Source organism: Marmota flaviventris, chromosome 1, assembly GCF_047511675.1.
Source record: "Marmota flaviventris isolate mMarFla1 chromosome 1, mMarFla1.hap1, whole genome shotgun sequence".
NCBI lineage: Eukaryota > Metazoa > Chordata > Mammalia > Rodentia > Sciuridae > Marmota > Marmota flaviventris.
The window spans coordinates 179,404,705-179,420,989 of NC_092498.1; positions in this window are offsets into that span (position 1 = coordinate 179,404,705).

Genomic DNA, 16,285 nt, shown 5'->3' on the forward strand with positions numbered 1-16,285 from the left:
AAGAAGCTCTGGGGAGACGTGGTATGACAGTGGGGATAATGAATGAGAGCGATTGAGGCCTCCTGCCTGATCAGAATCATCTACTGCCAAGACTTCCATTCACCCAGTCTTCTAGGAATAGAGGGTTGGGGACATTTTGGTCATCTGCCTCATAGACACACCACTGAGTCAGTGCTTCCTTTGGTATGTGAATGCCTTGAAAATGGAAACTGAGTCTTCATTTTAATTTCTGTTAACCGTGGAACTCTTTATACACAGGTGTTTTCTATAGATTTCAAAATACCTCTGGGAAAAGACAGAAACCTGAAGCTCCCTAGGTTATTTTTAAATTTTTGTTTTTGTTTTCTTATTGTTACTGCTGCTCAGCATTGCATTGCATGCACAATTGGTGTTTAATAAACACATGTACAATAGAATTAAATATTTTAAATATAAAAACTACACAGAAAATGCATAAAATGCCAGTGTATCACTGTTGTCTTTGTCTTAAGAATGAAGACAATGCAGATCCATTTAAGTCTTTTTTATATATTCTGACATTATCTTCTTCCTAGCTATCAAAGACAGCCACAATCATGAACACTAATGTTCACATACATGTCTATATTTTTCATATCAGATAATATTCACATATGCATGAACCTGCAATTTATGCTTTTTACTCTACATCGTATTTTCAGAAACTTAGCCACATTCATAGGTATGATGTAAAATCTCTTATTTTAATTGCTATTTTGTACTTCATTATATATATACATCAACTTAATTAGCTCATACTTTGTGAATGGACCTCTTAAATTACTGTCTGATTTTAAAAACAATAATGCAATGAACTTTGTTCTGCACATGTGCAATGCTTTTTTTTTTTTTTTGGAATGTATGCTTAAAGGTGGAACTGCTAGATTATGCTCGTCATTGCTAGACTACTCTCCAAAATGGTTAAATAGATTTATATACCCAGTGGTAGTTTATGATTAGTTTGCTATGATATCTGCTCAACACCTGATAACATTTAGATTTAAAATTTTTGCCAACAGATGGGTAAAGTGGACATTTCATTTAGTGAGAATGAGTATCCTCCCCTATTTTTGTTAACCATTTAGATTTCTTCGCTTGTGAATTTCCTGTTATTATTCTCTGTACATTTTTTACTTGGTGTGTTTGACTTTTTCTTATTGATTTGTAGCAAATTCTTTGTATATTTTGAGTACTGCTCTTTTCTTATATTTGTTGGGTTGTAGCAAATTCTTGGTATATTTTGATTCTTTCTTATGTATGTAGATCCTCTGTGTGTTTGTGTTTGTGTTTGTGTGTGTGACATTAATTTTCTTTTGTTTGTTTTGTACCTGGTGACTTTTCTTGAACAGATTTTAAAATTTTATTAGTCAAATGTGTAAATCTTGAATTAGGCAGTTTTCCATTACTATGGAAAAATAGCAGAGGCTAGACAATTTTATAAACAAAAGGGGTTTATTTAGCTCTCAGTTCTGGAGGTTCAAGTGCACGGCTCCAATATCAGCTTGGATTGGGTAATGGCCTTACAAGATGAATGGTATCACAATGGCAAGAGTGTGTGTGCAGGAATGAGAAACTGCATCAAAAGACAGGAAGCCAGAGCACTGTGTGGGGGCTAGGCTTGCTCTTTTTATAACAATCTCTCATGAGAGCTATCTTAATCCCTTCCAAGGGCAGCCCTAAGTGACATAAGAACTTTGCAATAAGTCTCACCTCTTGGCAGGTTCCACATCACCTCCTAACGCACCACCCTAGGGACCAAGCTTCTAACACATAGGCTCCTGGGAGACAAACCACATCCAAATCACAACAAAGCCTTTCTCTCATGATTTATGAAATTTGCATTTTGTTTAAGAAATAGGCTCCTTATATGACATTCTAACTAAATTCTCCACATTTCCTTTTCAATATTGATGTTTTATTTTTCTGTACTCATATTCTATCCATAATTTGTTGATTTTTTTATTTTAGTATATACACACGGAGGTATTTACCCCCATCACAATCCAACAATCAAGAGAGTCAATCAGAATGAGATCTGATATGCATTAAAGGCTGCATTTGAAACCAGTCCTGCCTCTAACCCTTAGACAAGATCCACTGAAAGTTCCCTCAGGATCTGCTGCCTCCTACTAAACTTTGGTCAAGGTTAAGTTAAGTCCACACTTGTCCTTTAGATATGTTTTGTTATTACTGACTGCATCAGTATTTAGGTTTTCTGCCTAGAGATTCTTCCATTTGTCTGTAGATTTGAGGATACAGAAAACATGAGGCAGATTTATAGTCTGATTCCACCTGATGGCTCTTAATTCTCAAATACCACCAGAAGAAGAATTGGCACATTCCTTCCTACTGGCAAAGGCTGAGCCTCAGGCCTGCTAAAATATCCAGCTAATTCATTAATGGAGACTAAACATGTCTTTTATGTTGATGCTTTTTTCTGATGAAATTTCTACACAAATATGAAATGGATTTCACCTATAATTCTTCCAGAGGGGCTATATTTGGTAATGACTTCACCATTCTGTAAATACCTGCCTTACCTAGGCAAAGAAGAAGGAAAGTCAAAGGAAAAGGCATTTGATTATACTTTGATAATTTAATATTTGGGGTTTCAAACATTATCCTTGGATAAAGCATACTTATGGAGAAATCTTTAGTTAACTAGATCTGTCAGTTATTAGTACATCATCCCCAAACTCAATGGCTTATAATAACCATTTACTGCTTTTTGTGAGTCTGTAGGTTATCTGGGTGATTCTGTTGATTTGGGCCAGGCTTTGCTAAGCTCACTCAGGTTGGCTGGTGGCTGCATGGTCTAAGGAGACCTCAGCTAGGAAGGCTTAGATCCATTTTTCCAGGGGCCTTTCATCCTCTGATAAGCGAGCTCAAGTTTGTTCACAGGGCAGAAGCAGGAGTCCAAAAGAAAGAGTGAAGCATGCAAAGGCTCTTGAAGCCTACACTTGGAATTATCGCTTCTCTCTTCCTTTGTTCCTTGGCCAGAGAAACTCCCAAGGCCATTCCAGGTTCAGATGGTAGGAAAATAAACTCTAATTATTGATGAATGAGTTACAAAGTCATATCTTTCTGGGTGTGGATACAGAAAAGTCATCAACTGGGCTGTCAGTGAAATCAGTCCACCACTGCAGAGGCCCTACAATGTTTCTCACTCCTTGGGGTGCCTGGTGAAAGACTCTGGGTCCCTGTCAATATTCACTAGAATGGGTATTTATTTACTGAAAACATTAAGTGAATATGATATGTAGGTGCATTTATGAGAAGCACATATATGATAAGTGTTATGAAGAAAAAGTTCAGAGGCTTAAATAATAATCTAAAAGGAGAATTTGACCTAGATTGAGATAAATCATATCTCCATAAAATAGTCTGTGACTATTTTATGGAGATATGATGTGTCACTGAGCTCTAAAGAGTGAATAGGAGAAAAAGCCCACACATATGCAAAGACCCTGAGTCGAGCAGGCATGCAGACTTTTGGAGGAACTGAAAGGAGACAGACTGTATAAAGCCAGAGGTTGAGAGGGATAGGTGAAGCTATGCAGTTAGACATGACCCCTAACTTGCAAGTCCTTGTGCTCAGACCATGTTAGAGATTTTTGTGACCTCTGCAGCTGTGTTGATGGGGGAAGTCATGGCAGAGCTGAGAAATGTGGGAGGACATCCAGGATCAGGGGAAAGATCATGAATTTGCCTCTAGAATTGCTTAATTTAAGTGCCTATGAGATATCCGCATAAACCCTTGTAAGGTAACTGGGCTGGAGATGTAAGTCAGGGAGTCTTGGTGTGGAGAGAGTAATGTCATAGAAGCCTTGGACATTAATAGTTTGCCTGGGAAGAGAACTAATAGTAAGAAGGATGCAGATTCGGGATCAAGTCTTAGGAACTCTGGAATTTAAATTTGGATAGAAGAGGATTTGCATATACTGAGGAGTGTCACAGTAGGTCACCAGAAACCTCAGGAGGTTTCCAGTGGTCATGCTGTTCACTGTCACTCTGGGCGCACAGAAGATGAGGAGTGAAATAGCCCACTAGATTCAGTAACGTGGAGATCATTACCAACCTCATTAAGAGTGGCACAGGTGCTGAGCAGTAGGAAGGACAAAGAGAGCAAATTACCAGGCAGGTGCCTCCAAATGTGGCACCTGTGGTTTATTTCAGAAGGGCCACCTCTGAAAATTCAATTGACTTTGCCCACCATCTTCCTTTAAAAGTTTCCAGGGACAAGCTCTTTTAACTTAGTATGAATGAGATGAGAAGACTAGGAAACTTAGGGAGAAGGAGAATTTCAGCTTTGTAATACCTACTCCCTCAATAATTCTTGGAATTTCTGTCCTTTCCTATATCTACCCAAGGTTAAGGTAAGTGAATGAACCAATGACCTATTTTTCCATTAATTTGGTTGGCTTCTTAGTAACCTAGGACCCCAAACTCCTCAGATTTTTTTTTTTTTGTGAACTCTTGAAGACCTCAGAATGACTGTAAGTGTAGTCATCTGGTTCTACATTATTTCCGCACAAGGCTTGAAAGCCGTTGTCCTGATAATATCCACATACAATTCTATGTCTCGCTTTCTCTCCAAAGCTACAATTCTATGCCAGAGTAGCTTGTTCCTTCTTTCTCTTATTTCAGCTCTCTTCTCTTTGCATGGAGAGAAATTCTTATCAAGCATTTGCTTTGCCCGCTTTCAAGTTCTGCCTCTGCTGTTGTTGGTTCAGCAACATCATCTTTTTTTTTTTCCAATGATTTTTTTCTCTTTGTATTTCACGGACACAGCTTTATGTTTCCTTATGTATCCAGAACTTAAAAATATGTCTCAAATGTCATGAATAGTTTCTTCAGACAAACGGTTAACTACTGAGAACAGTCACCAAGAGAAACAATGTGTGATTTCTATTTACCAGGTGGATTTAAACAAACAAACAAACAAACAAACAAAAAGCCTTAGTAAATGGCTTCAGAATGCTTAGTGGAGAAAACTTTTTAAGAAAGAAGCTCAGTTTTTTTTTTTAAATCTCTTGCTAAAACACAGGGTGTTTCCTTTTCCCTCTTAAATTTCCCCCTCGCTCTAGCGACCTCATCATCAGACACATGCCACCAAACTGGAGCAATTAAATCTGCACCTTGGTGACAGTTCTGGTCTTGCCACCTGCCACACTGAGGAATGACAGCATTGTCCTTTGGCCGTGGAGAGGTCTTAGTAAGCCAGAAAACCCCACAGCTGGTATGTGGGTTAAGAGGAAAGAACAAAACAGTGCTTTTTTTTTTTTTCTGGACAGGATTTCCTTTCTTGTTACTTTTTCCTTTTTTGTTCATGGGAAATGGCAAGTCTCATCGAAGAAAATGGTCTGACTATAGGAGAAGAAAGTTGACTAAAATGAGTCCTTGGGAGGTCAGGGCTTTCTGTTTGGGAATCTCTTCAAGGCTTCCAGGGTGCATGTTTCTCTGTTAGAATCATGATCCTTGGCAACGCAACTTCTATTTTATTTACATTTGGCTTTACCTTTCTGGAGAATAGATTGGTTTCCAATAGTTGCTTAATTTCACATGGAAACTCAACAAAGCAGGGAAGAACGGGAGCAGCAGCCTGTGGTCAGAAGGTGCCTTGGGTGGCGGAGTGCTTGAGCACAGCAGCCCTGCTGTGAACTAATGGAATGCTGGGTCTCAGCTCTGCCCTGCACCAGCTCTGTGGCCTCAGGCACGTCACTCACCTGCGCCCCCATTTCCTCCACTGTAAGATGGGCTGGCAATAAAGCCACATACAGAGCTGTTGTACGGAGTCATTGAGTTACCCTGTGAGTAGTAGCCACTACTTAGCACTACAGCAGTGTTTTGTTAAGTAATACACAGGATCTGTCTATTGCAAAGAATGACCTGGGCCAGACAGTGTGCTTTACATGCTTTCAATTGTTTTTTTTCATGTGATCATTGAAAAGTTTATAAGAGGGCTGGGGATGTGGCTCAAGGGGTAGTGCGTTCGCCTGGCATGCGCGGGGCCTGGGTTCGATCCTCAGCACCACATACAAACAAAGATGTTGTGTCAGCCGAAAACTAAAAAATAAATATTAAAATTCTCTCTCTTAAAAAAAAAAAGATTATAAGAAAAGGACTGTGACTCAGTACCCTTATTGTACAGATGAGAACGTCAAGATTTAGAGAGATAGATTTTCTCCCTGAGGTAAATGCAGATGGGGAAGTGACCCATGCCCCTGACCATGACACCACATTCCCCTACCAGGAGCCTTTCTGCCCAACCTGCAATGCACTTGAACTCCCTGAAACTGCATACATTAGGGCTGGCATCCAATCAGAAAGTTAAGCTATGTGTGCTCTACTTCTCCAGCCAAAGGGGGCTAATTCAAAGCCTTATTTGATAGAGGAATACAGACTTGAATTTAAATCCTGGTTCCTGGTTCCACTGCCTTCTGACTCCTTGACCGTGGAAAGGTTACTAAAAATTGAGTTGCTCACATTTAAACAACAATCATAGACTCTTCTTCCTAGAATGGCTCTGAGGATTGGCTGAGATGCGTATTAATAGTATTGTTATTGTATGTGTGCATGCATGCATTTCTGTGTGTGTGTGTGTGTGTGTGCATGTTTCATTATATTGCACAAAACTAGGGTGGAGTTCAGGTGAGGGTAATCTGAATGGAAAATGTCCCGAGGGATGGTCTTGAACTCTAGTCTGAAGTAAGAAACTATTTCTGTTCAGCGTGCTCCAGTGATTGGCCACTACAACTAATGAGAGGGTTTGTTGTAAATGTCAATAGTGACAGACTGAGTTTGAAAAAAGTGGGGCTAGGAGGAGACTTATTGACCAGAGGGGGGGAAAAAAAAACAAGCCAAAGCCTTGGCTAATTTGTGTAATCAGCTTTATCAATTTGCATAAATTGTGCATCAGGCTATATTCCTCTTGGGCATAATAAGCCCAAATTTAGTTTTTCTAATTTTAAAGTCATTAGTTGCTTTTTTTTTTTTTTTTTTTTGGCTTCTTCTATTCCTTTCTGGGACTTGTATGGGTCACACCTCCATGCATCTGTCAGGTGGTCAAATGTGTCCCTAATTCACAGGGGCCTTGTCGGTGCCTTGCTGTAGCATTTAACACTTATTCTCCAACATTGGTCCAGTCTTGACCCTTTGTCCCCCACACTATTTGATGTCTTCTGTCTGCATTTCCTTTGTTGTATCCTTGCTCAGGTCAGAATCTTCCAAGTATTTTAAATGATCTCCTTCCATTTGATGTGGTCTTCTTCTATATCCTTTCAAATGATGGCCAAATTTGAATTTTCTTTTTTCCTAGCAGGCTTTCTTTCCCAGATTCCACCCATTTCTTCCTCTCATTACTTTTCCCCCCAACATTCATCATTTATGCTAAGGATCTCTAAGTAGTTCTAAAAGGTCTTTAAAAATTCTGATTCTACTTTGAGGTTATCAGATGATTTTTCATGATTTTAGGGCTGCACTAGAGGCCCCCAAAGGCCACTTTTCTCTACCCTTTGTGTTATTCTCTCAGTTCAACTCTGTTACAGTTTGAATCTGAAATATTCCCCCAAAGCTCATGTGTTGAAAGTATGGACCCCAGAGCAGCAGGGTTAAGGGTGGGGGAGCTTTTAAGCAGTGATTGGATTATGAAGACTCTGATCTCATCAGTGGATTAATCCATTTGGTGGATTCATTCATTGATAGCTGAACAAACTATTGGCAGGGGGACCTAGTCAAAGGAAGTAGATCACTGGGGGCATGCCCTGAAAGGGTATATCTTCTCCCCAGCCCACCCCTACCTAGCTTCCCAGCTGCCATGAGCTAAACAGTTTTCCTCCACCTTGCCCTTCCTCCATGATGTTCTTCCTAACTTCAGGCCCAAATCTATGGAGCCAGCTGATCATGGACTGAGACCTCTGAAATGCAATGAAAATAAACTTTTCCTTTTCCCAGTTATTCTTGCTAGGTATTTTGGGCACAGTGATGCTATTTCTCCTGGACCACCTCTGGGGTGTCTCCACTGGTTTCCAACTTTCAGTCTTGCCACATGTCAGTCCATCACCCATATTGCCAGCAGAGTCTGGGCTTCTATGTGATTAACATCTATCTAATCACAAGAGGTGATCCTGAAACTTATTCACCAACTTTCATAATTAGAGAACTAATGAACCTCCTTGAAACTAGCAAGTGTTCAAGAATGAGCATGAGCGAAATACTATTTAATATAGCATGTAAGCAGCATAAGCAAGGTTATGCAAGTGGAAAACGTCAACAACTTTGGAAAGTGTTTAAACTTATGGATTGTACTTTAGACACATATCCCCAACCTTTGGAGGGCAAAATCATATGGGGGCCGGGGCTACAAACCATCATCAAAGACAAAATGCTGGATTCATGAGCAACTGGCTTAACCCAGACAACATTTCTTATGACTTTATGCTGTCCAGAGGGCTGAACTTCTGACATAAAATCTTTATCTCAAAGATGCAAATGTGAACCTAATGTCCTTTTTAAAGCAGTAACTAGTTATGGAGCTAGAGATGTTTAAGCCCCGGGCTTTACAAACAGTTTTATAATAGCATTAGCCTGAAGATTGCCCCTGTCTCTATTTCATAACACCAACATTTGCAAATCTGGGCATTTTCAATTCTTTCTATTTCTTTCAATGTCAGTGGAACTCAAGCATCTGCTCTCAGAGAATAAACTTTGCTTTCTCCCCTCAAATCCATGGAGAATGACAGAGAAGAGGAATGCTGAACTTCTCTTATGCACTCAGCCTCAGTCATAGCCAGTCTGCTCATATTTCCTTTGGGCTCTGGCTGTATCAGCCAATCATTTTCATGGCTGGTTTAAAGAGCATGTGCCTAATTTAGAGCTGCTGACACAGGGCAGGGAACAGGCCACCTGGCAAATGCCTTGGGCTTTCAATGATTCCACTAACTTGAAGCCTAGGCCAAGTTCCCCTCAAGTTGTACTGAGGTTTGTAAACCTTTTTGGCAATGCTGGGCTAGGACTGGACCAGGTAATCAGTGTTTCATGGTCCTCAGCTAGGTGTGAAAATTTAATCAAAGGGATTTTATTTTTTTGCAAAAAATATAACGCACCACCAGAAATGTCACATAGAATTAGGCTTTAGATTCACTGAGGTTCAAAATGCATCTAATGGTGTTTTGCAAAATGACAAATTCTATCCTCTTTTGGTGGGGAGGAAGAGCTGTTAAAAATAAATGGAATAAGGTATTTCTGGTACCCCCTTTAGTATTATGGGGAAATATTACAGCAATTTTTAGTTCATGCACATTTTGGAACTAGATAATTACTTTCCACTTTAATTGCAAGATGGCACAGAAACTAAGCTTCATCCTCAAAATACACTCTCTGGATCCAATAGATATTGTAGGATACTGTGGATATTGCTGTTATATACAATATGGTCTCCAAACCTGCTCCAGATCTCCAGAAGTTCATCCAGAATCTTTCCCACAGTTTCTTGTATCTGAATAGTGAATACTTGTCATAGAAGACATTGGGACATCAGGCTAAAGTGAGAGCAGTCTCCTTACCCAGAAAGACAGAACCAGAGCCGAATCCTTTACAAAAGTGAACTTAAGGCTTAACTGATGCTAGTGTGGAAAATGGATGAGAAAGAACCCTCTGCGCTAGGTACCCCCAACTCACCAGAGCCCATCCATAGAAATCCTGGAAAGAGATAGTCCTCTGAGTATGCTCCTCAGAGTCAGTCAAAAACTCAAAAACAAGTCACCTTGTGTTGTCATCCTTTACTAACACAATTTACATGAATGCCACGGGAACTGATTTCTCACCATCTCTTGTTGACCTTGTGCAAATCATCAGGTCTTCATCAATTTAGTGGTAGCTTTTCCCTCTGGTTAGGGTGTGGAAATCGAGGGTGGGAGAGTGGGTAGTATTGAGCACACAGAATGCTCTAGAATCTGATTGCTTGATGTGCATTCTGGTTCTGTACTTTCCAGCTACCCAATGTTGGGGAAGTTTCTTATCCTTTCTGCACCTCAGTTTTGTCACCTATGAAAAGGGGTTTGTAGTAGACTCGACATCAGAGTTATGAAGATTAAATAAATTGAGGATGCCTTTAATACAGTGATCTTTCAACAGATATGATGATGCCTCTGCAAAAGAGGCCATGCTGAATTGGGTTTTGTGTGTGTGTGTGTGTGTGTGTGTGTGTGTGTAAACAGAAAGAGGTGTTTGACTAATGGGTTTTAACAAGAGAGCATGAGCTATGATAGAAAAGTGCAGCTTCCTGGGCGAGAACTAACCCCTCATCCTTGAACCTGAGGCCAGTGATGGAAACAGAGACCCCAGGACACATCAGTGACTGCTGGTCTTCACATGTCAAAGGCAGACCTTGTTAAAGTCACTGTTGCTTGTCCTAATGAGGACAAGACTGCAATGGAGTCTGACACCAGAAGGCTAAAGGGGATGGCTGAGTGAAGGTTTTAACTTTCTCTTCTCAAGGCAAATGTAGTATTCAGGACATGGACCACTCAGCTATGTAGATATTTCTGATAGTCTCAGAGAGAACCAAGGTAGAGCATCTAGGATGTGGAAGAGCATTCTCATTAGAGGCACAGTGAGGCCACAAGTCTTTACACTAATATTAAATAAGCATGACCTTAGGACTCCAAGCTGGCAAAGCTGGATCTATAGCCTAAATTGCTTCCTCCTCGAGGTTCTCATCCTTGCAGGTGGGTTGGCCATGAGTGTGGTCATCATCTCTCTGTCTCTGAGCCATGGTAGGAAGGCTGTTATGAATGCTTACATGTGGTGCGATGCCTGAGGACTACTCATGCCTTGTATATCCATTTTCTTTCTCCAACTTTGTTCTATATCATTATCACAAATATACCTCTACAAAAAAGAAAAGAAAATGTATAAGTCAGTGAGCCCAATTTCTACCATGATTCTTGAAATTTTCTCTGAATGATTTTAGTTTGGTTTGGAAGGTTTAGTTGGCTACATTTCTTTCTCTCTGTCTTCCATCAGCCTATAATTTGACTCCCGTCATTATATTTTAAAATAAGAATTTCTTTTCTTTCTTTCTTTCTTTTTGCTGCATATGGATTTTCAGTTTTTCTCTCACCATGCACAAAACTCAATTCAAAGTGGATCAAGAACCAAGGAATTAGACTAGAAACACTAAATCTAATAGAAGAAAAAGTAGGCCCAACTTTTCATCATGTCACCTTAGGAAATGAATTCCTCAACAAGACTCCCAAAACACAAGAAATAAAACCAAGAATCAATAAATGGGATGGATTCAAACTAAAAAGCTTCTTCTTAGCAAAGGAAAAATCAGTAATGCGAAGAAAGAACCCAAAGAGTAGAAGAACATCTTTACTACATGCACATCAGATAGACTGGGATATATAGACTCAAAAAACTTAACATCCCCAAAATAAATAACACAATAAGTGGGCTAAGGAACTGAACAGACACTTCTTCTTCTACATGAAAAAATGTTCAACACCTCTAGTAATTAAATGCAAATCAAAACTACTCTAAGATTTAATCTCACTCCAGTCAGAATGGCAGCTATTATGAAGACAAACAACAGTAAGTGTTGATGAGGATGTTGGGGAAAAGGTATACTCATACATTGCTGGTGGGACTGCAAATTGATGCAACCACTCTCGAAAGCAGTATGAAAGAAGATTCCTTAGAAAACTTGGAATAGAACCACCATTTGATCCAACTACCCCACTCCTCAGTTTATACCCAAAGGATTTAAAATCAGCATACCATAGTGACACAGTCATATCAATGTTTATAGCAGCTCAACTCACAATAGCTAAACTGTGGAAGCAAACTGGATACCCTTCAATAGATAAAAGGATAAAGAAAGTGTGGTATATATACACAATGGAATATTACTCAGTATTAAAAGAGAATAAAATTATGGCATTTACAGGTAAATGGATGGAGTTGGAGAATATCATGCTAAGCAAAGAAAGCCAATCCCAAAAAACCAAAAGCCGAATATTCTCTCTGATAAGTGGATTCTGATCCATAATGGGGAGGGCATGGGAAAATGGAGGAACTTTGATTGGGCAAAGGGGAGAGAGGTGAGGCATGTGGGCAGGAAAGATGGTGGAATGAGAATGACATCATTACCCTATGTACATGTGTGACTGCACATATGGTACAATGCTACATTGTGTTCAACTAGAGAAAGAAAAGTTGTGCTCCATTTGTGTACAATGAATCAAAATGCATTCTGCTGTCATATATACCTAATAAATAAATAAATTTTACAAAAAAAAAATTTTTAAAAATCCTTAATGCTTTAAAATATCTTTATACAAATAAAATGGTACTTATCTGAGTTAAAATGCATTTTAACTTAATGTTTAACATTTTACTTAATGTTTTCCCCATACATATAAAATTTAAAAATAACATTGTATCGGATTTCTCTTTTGACAGAAAATATGCTGTGGATTAAATTTGTAGAGAGGTGAGGAAGATTGAAATATGCAAGCTGAAGATGGCTCCATTGAGAGTGGGAGTGGACCAAGCCTTTTCTGGAGGGAAAGCTTTGATTGGCCTTGACATGGTGGCTTAATCAACCCATGTTTTTGAGGGATGTTTGAGTACCCCAAAGAAATGCTGAGACAATGTGAAGAGACTTGGAGTTAATTATGTACCTAAACCAGGAAACGAGAAGAAAAACTGTTAGGGATAAAGGGACACAATAGGGACTTTTAAAAGAAATCATATTATGCAGTAAAACATTTTTTATTGAGCAGGTGCAACCAAAACCAGTTATGTACTGAATGCCTAATGTTAGTTAACTTATGTATGAATTGAGCTTCAAATATTAATTAATTTAGTAATTCAACAAATATTTGTATCCCAATAATAAGGATCTCCATCTGTGCTACCCTGTACATATTCTAATTTTTTACATACCAAGAAGTGGCTTTCTTGTTTGTGGTCATTTATTTTTAATATACTCATTTGTTCATATTCTTAACACTCTTGAATTTTTAGTTCATTCAATACATATTCCCCCCACATCATACAATAAACCTAGAACTGGAATAGTTATAGATACAGAAAATGCAGACTGTGTTTGCCCCTGAGAACTTTCCAATCTTTCTGAGACAACCAAAGCACATGGGATGACTCAAGTGTGACATCAACTACAGGTGTAAAAGAGTTTCTAAGGATAGAGAGATCATCAGCTCAGTCCAGGCTGTCCAAGAGGGCACTGTGTACATGGCAGAGCCATACTTGGCACCTGAAAATAGTAGATAAACCAAGTTGGAGAAGGGTGAGATTCCAGACAGGAAGGTCAGCATGATCTGCATCTTGGACCATTGCTAGTGTTCAGATTGATTTCCTTGTCCTATTGGAACAGGCTTTCATATATGAGTGTGAGGTCCTGTGTGGCCTGTATTCTTACACACTCACCCAATTTGAGACCCAGTCCTGTGATTTTAGAGACCAACCATGAGTGGAATCATAAACATTTGAGGCCTGGGACTGCATCCTTTTCATTTCTGTGACCCTTGTGCTGGGCACTTAGAGGTCTTCAAATGTTAACTAAGAACAGTCAGTAGGGTTTCCCCTACAGCTTGCCTGAGAAATGGCCACCCTATTCCTGCTTGGACGGGCTCATTGATTTGAAGCTGTCTTCTCTCAGAATCCATACCATTGTTGGGCATTTGATGTTTAGAAGTCCTTTCCAAATAATGGATTGGAAATTATTTCCAGCAGCTTGTGGCCACTGATCCTGGTTGTGTCTTCTGGTGCCAGTTAGGCAGCCCAGCAGTTCACTGAGGGAGCAAAATATTTTTGGCCTCGTGCATTTTTGGTTCAGATTGTATAGAGACACCCATGCACTTGATTTCCTTTGGGAATGTTTTGTGAGATTATCCATCTATGTGGTTCAAAACCAGACAGCCTAGCCCAAATGGTCTGTACCTATTATTCTTTTGTGATGGAAGAGAAAGACAACTGACCCTCCTAAAATTCCCCCAAACTCTGGCAAGACATTGGTATTGCTGTGAATACGTTGATGGAAGCAATTCTGAGTCACATCTTCCAAATCCTGGGGCATTTAAAAGCCTAACTGCCTGCCGACTTGGTAGAGTTGCCTTTACCTCCCCTCACTAGCAGAAAATAGTCCCCTTTATCACCCTGACTCATACATATTTGTATTTTATGTTTTTCAAGGCAGATTTCAATTGCTTCTGTCAGTTACCCACCTATTTCTCTCTGTTGGTGACCTGAGGGGATTACTCCCACCCCTTAGGACAGTGTCCAGGCAGCAAAGCACTACCAAGGTAGGCAAATGGGGCTACAGGGAAGATTGTTTTCCTTCTCCTCCACGGCAGGAGGACTCCCCCACCCCTCGGCACTTTTTCCCAGATGACACATCAGCTGTAAAAACAGGAATCTTCCCTTCCCTGTTCCCTGCCTTCCAACATATCAAACCTAAGAATAAAAAGAATGCAATTTCAAGAAAGCTTGTAAAAATTTCAATTTCCTTAAAAGAGAGAGAGAGCAAGAAAAAAGAAGCAGAGGATATGTGATCAGCTTGAGGTGTCATGCGGTGCTTGGTCTTTGACCCTTAGCTGCCATTAGCAGCTAAGCATCGTTCCTGTTTTGCAGAGAGAAATCATCAGGGTCTCCACATGTGTCACGTGTTTAAATCAGTGATACGTAGAGTCTCCATTTAGTGAAATTTGCTGACTGCACTGAACTCACGGTTTGTGAAGCAGCTTTGTACTGGATAGAGGGAAGAGCATGTGGCCATGTCTGGCAGTTTCTTATTACTCCCTGGTGATCACAGGGTGTCTGGTATAGTAACATCCATGTGGTAGCTGCTGGCCACATGTGGCTATTGAGCTTGTGAAATGTAGGCAGCAATATGCTCTAAGTGTAAATCTGCACCAAATTCCAAAGACTTAGTGTAAAAACTGTCAACTAACCCAATGATGTTTTACATTGATTACATGTTGAAAGAATACTTTTGATATATTAGGTACGATGTCAATTAAATTATTTTCACCTGTTGATATTTAGTTTTATAAATATTACTGCTAGAAAACTTAAAATGATGTATATGGCTTGCAATGTTTTTTGATAGGACGACACCAATCCTGGAGAGGCAGGGAAAGGATTGCCCAAACAGAAATCCGTGATAATCCATTGTCACTTCTTGGATTTAATTTCTTTAAACAGCAAATGCATTTTCTCCTGACTTTAAAAATATCAACTCAGGAGGATCGCAAGTTCAAAGCCAGATTCAGCAACTGCAAGGCAACAAGCAACTCAGCAAGACCCTGTCTCTAAATAAAATACAAAATAGGGCTGGGGATGTGGCTCAGTGGTTGAGTGCCCCTGAGTTCATTCCCAGTATCCAAAGTGGGATATATATATATATTATGGCCATCTCACTCTCTGTTTCAGTAGAAGTGGAAGGGATCTTTGTTAGCTGTTCTAGCCCACAGAAATCTAGTCTTCTTCAGAGGAACAGTGTTACTAGTAGTGTCCCCAAGTTCCACAGAACCACTAATGAGCCTTCACTCCACTTTAGACTGTGTTTCAAGATTTGGCCTGCTTTGTAAGATTCTGTGAATCCAACATTTGAATGTTACTTAAACTTCTAAACCCAGCAGACTAAAAGATGAAGTACATGGATCTCATGAAATTGTTCAACAGATAGCAGAACCCCTCAGTGTACCTTAAATACCTGGACACTCTTACCGAACTTGCCTGAGACACCAGCATCTGTGGAAACCATCCAACCTCCAATTCTTACCCATAGATGCCAAATGAACTACAAGCCATGTGCTGGGGTGTACATGTAAATTATGACTGTTTCTCTAAGAAATATGTGAACATTAAATTATTCTGTTTATTATTATCAATGAAGTGTGTATTATTTTAATGACATTGATTTACTCTTGCATTCATTGTTTAGTTGAACATTGTTAGACGTGAGCCATTGTTTAGTTCATGCATGGTACAGGTTTTCCTGGAATGGGCATAGGTGATGACCTTGACTTGGACCTAAATTATTCTGATTCTTTACAAATGGTTATCCAAGAGATTTTTTTTTTTGTCATTCTAGCCTTTTCACTGCCTCTAAAGGGAGGCATCTTCCCTCACCCTCCTCCCAGATCTTATCCCAAACCTTCTGAATCTGAAGAGGGGCCTGTGCATTTGTGTTTTGACAAGGTCTTGGAGGATTCAGATGCAGGCTAGGGTTTGGTAA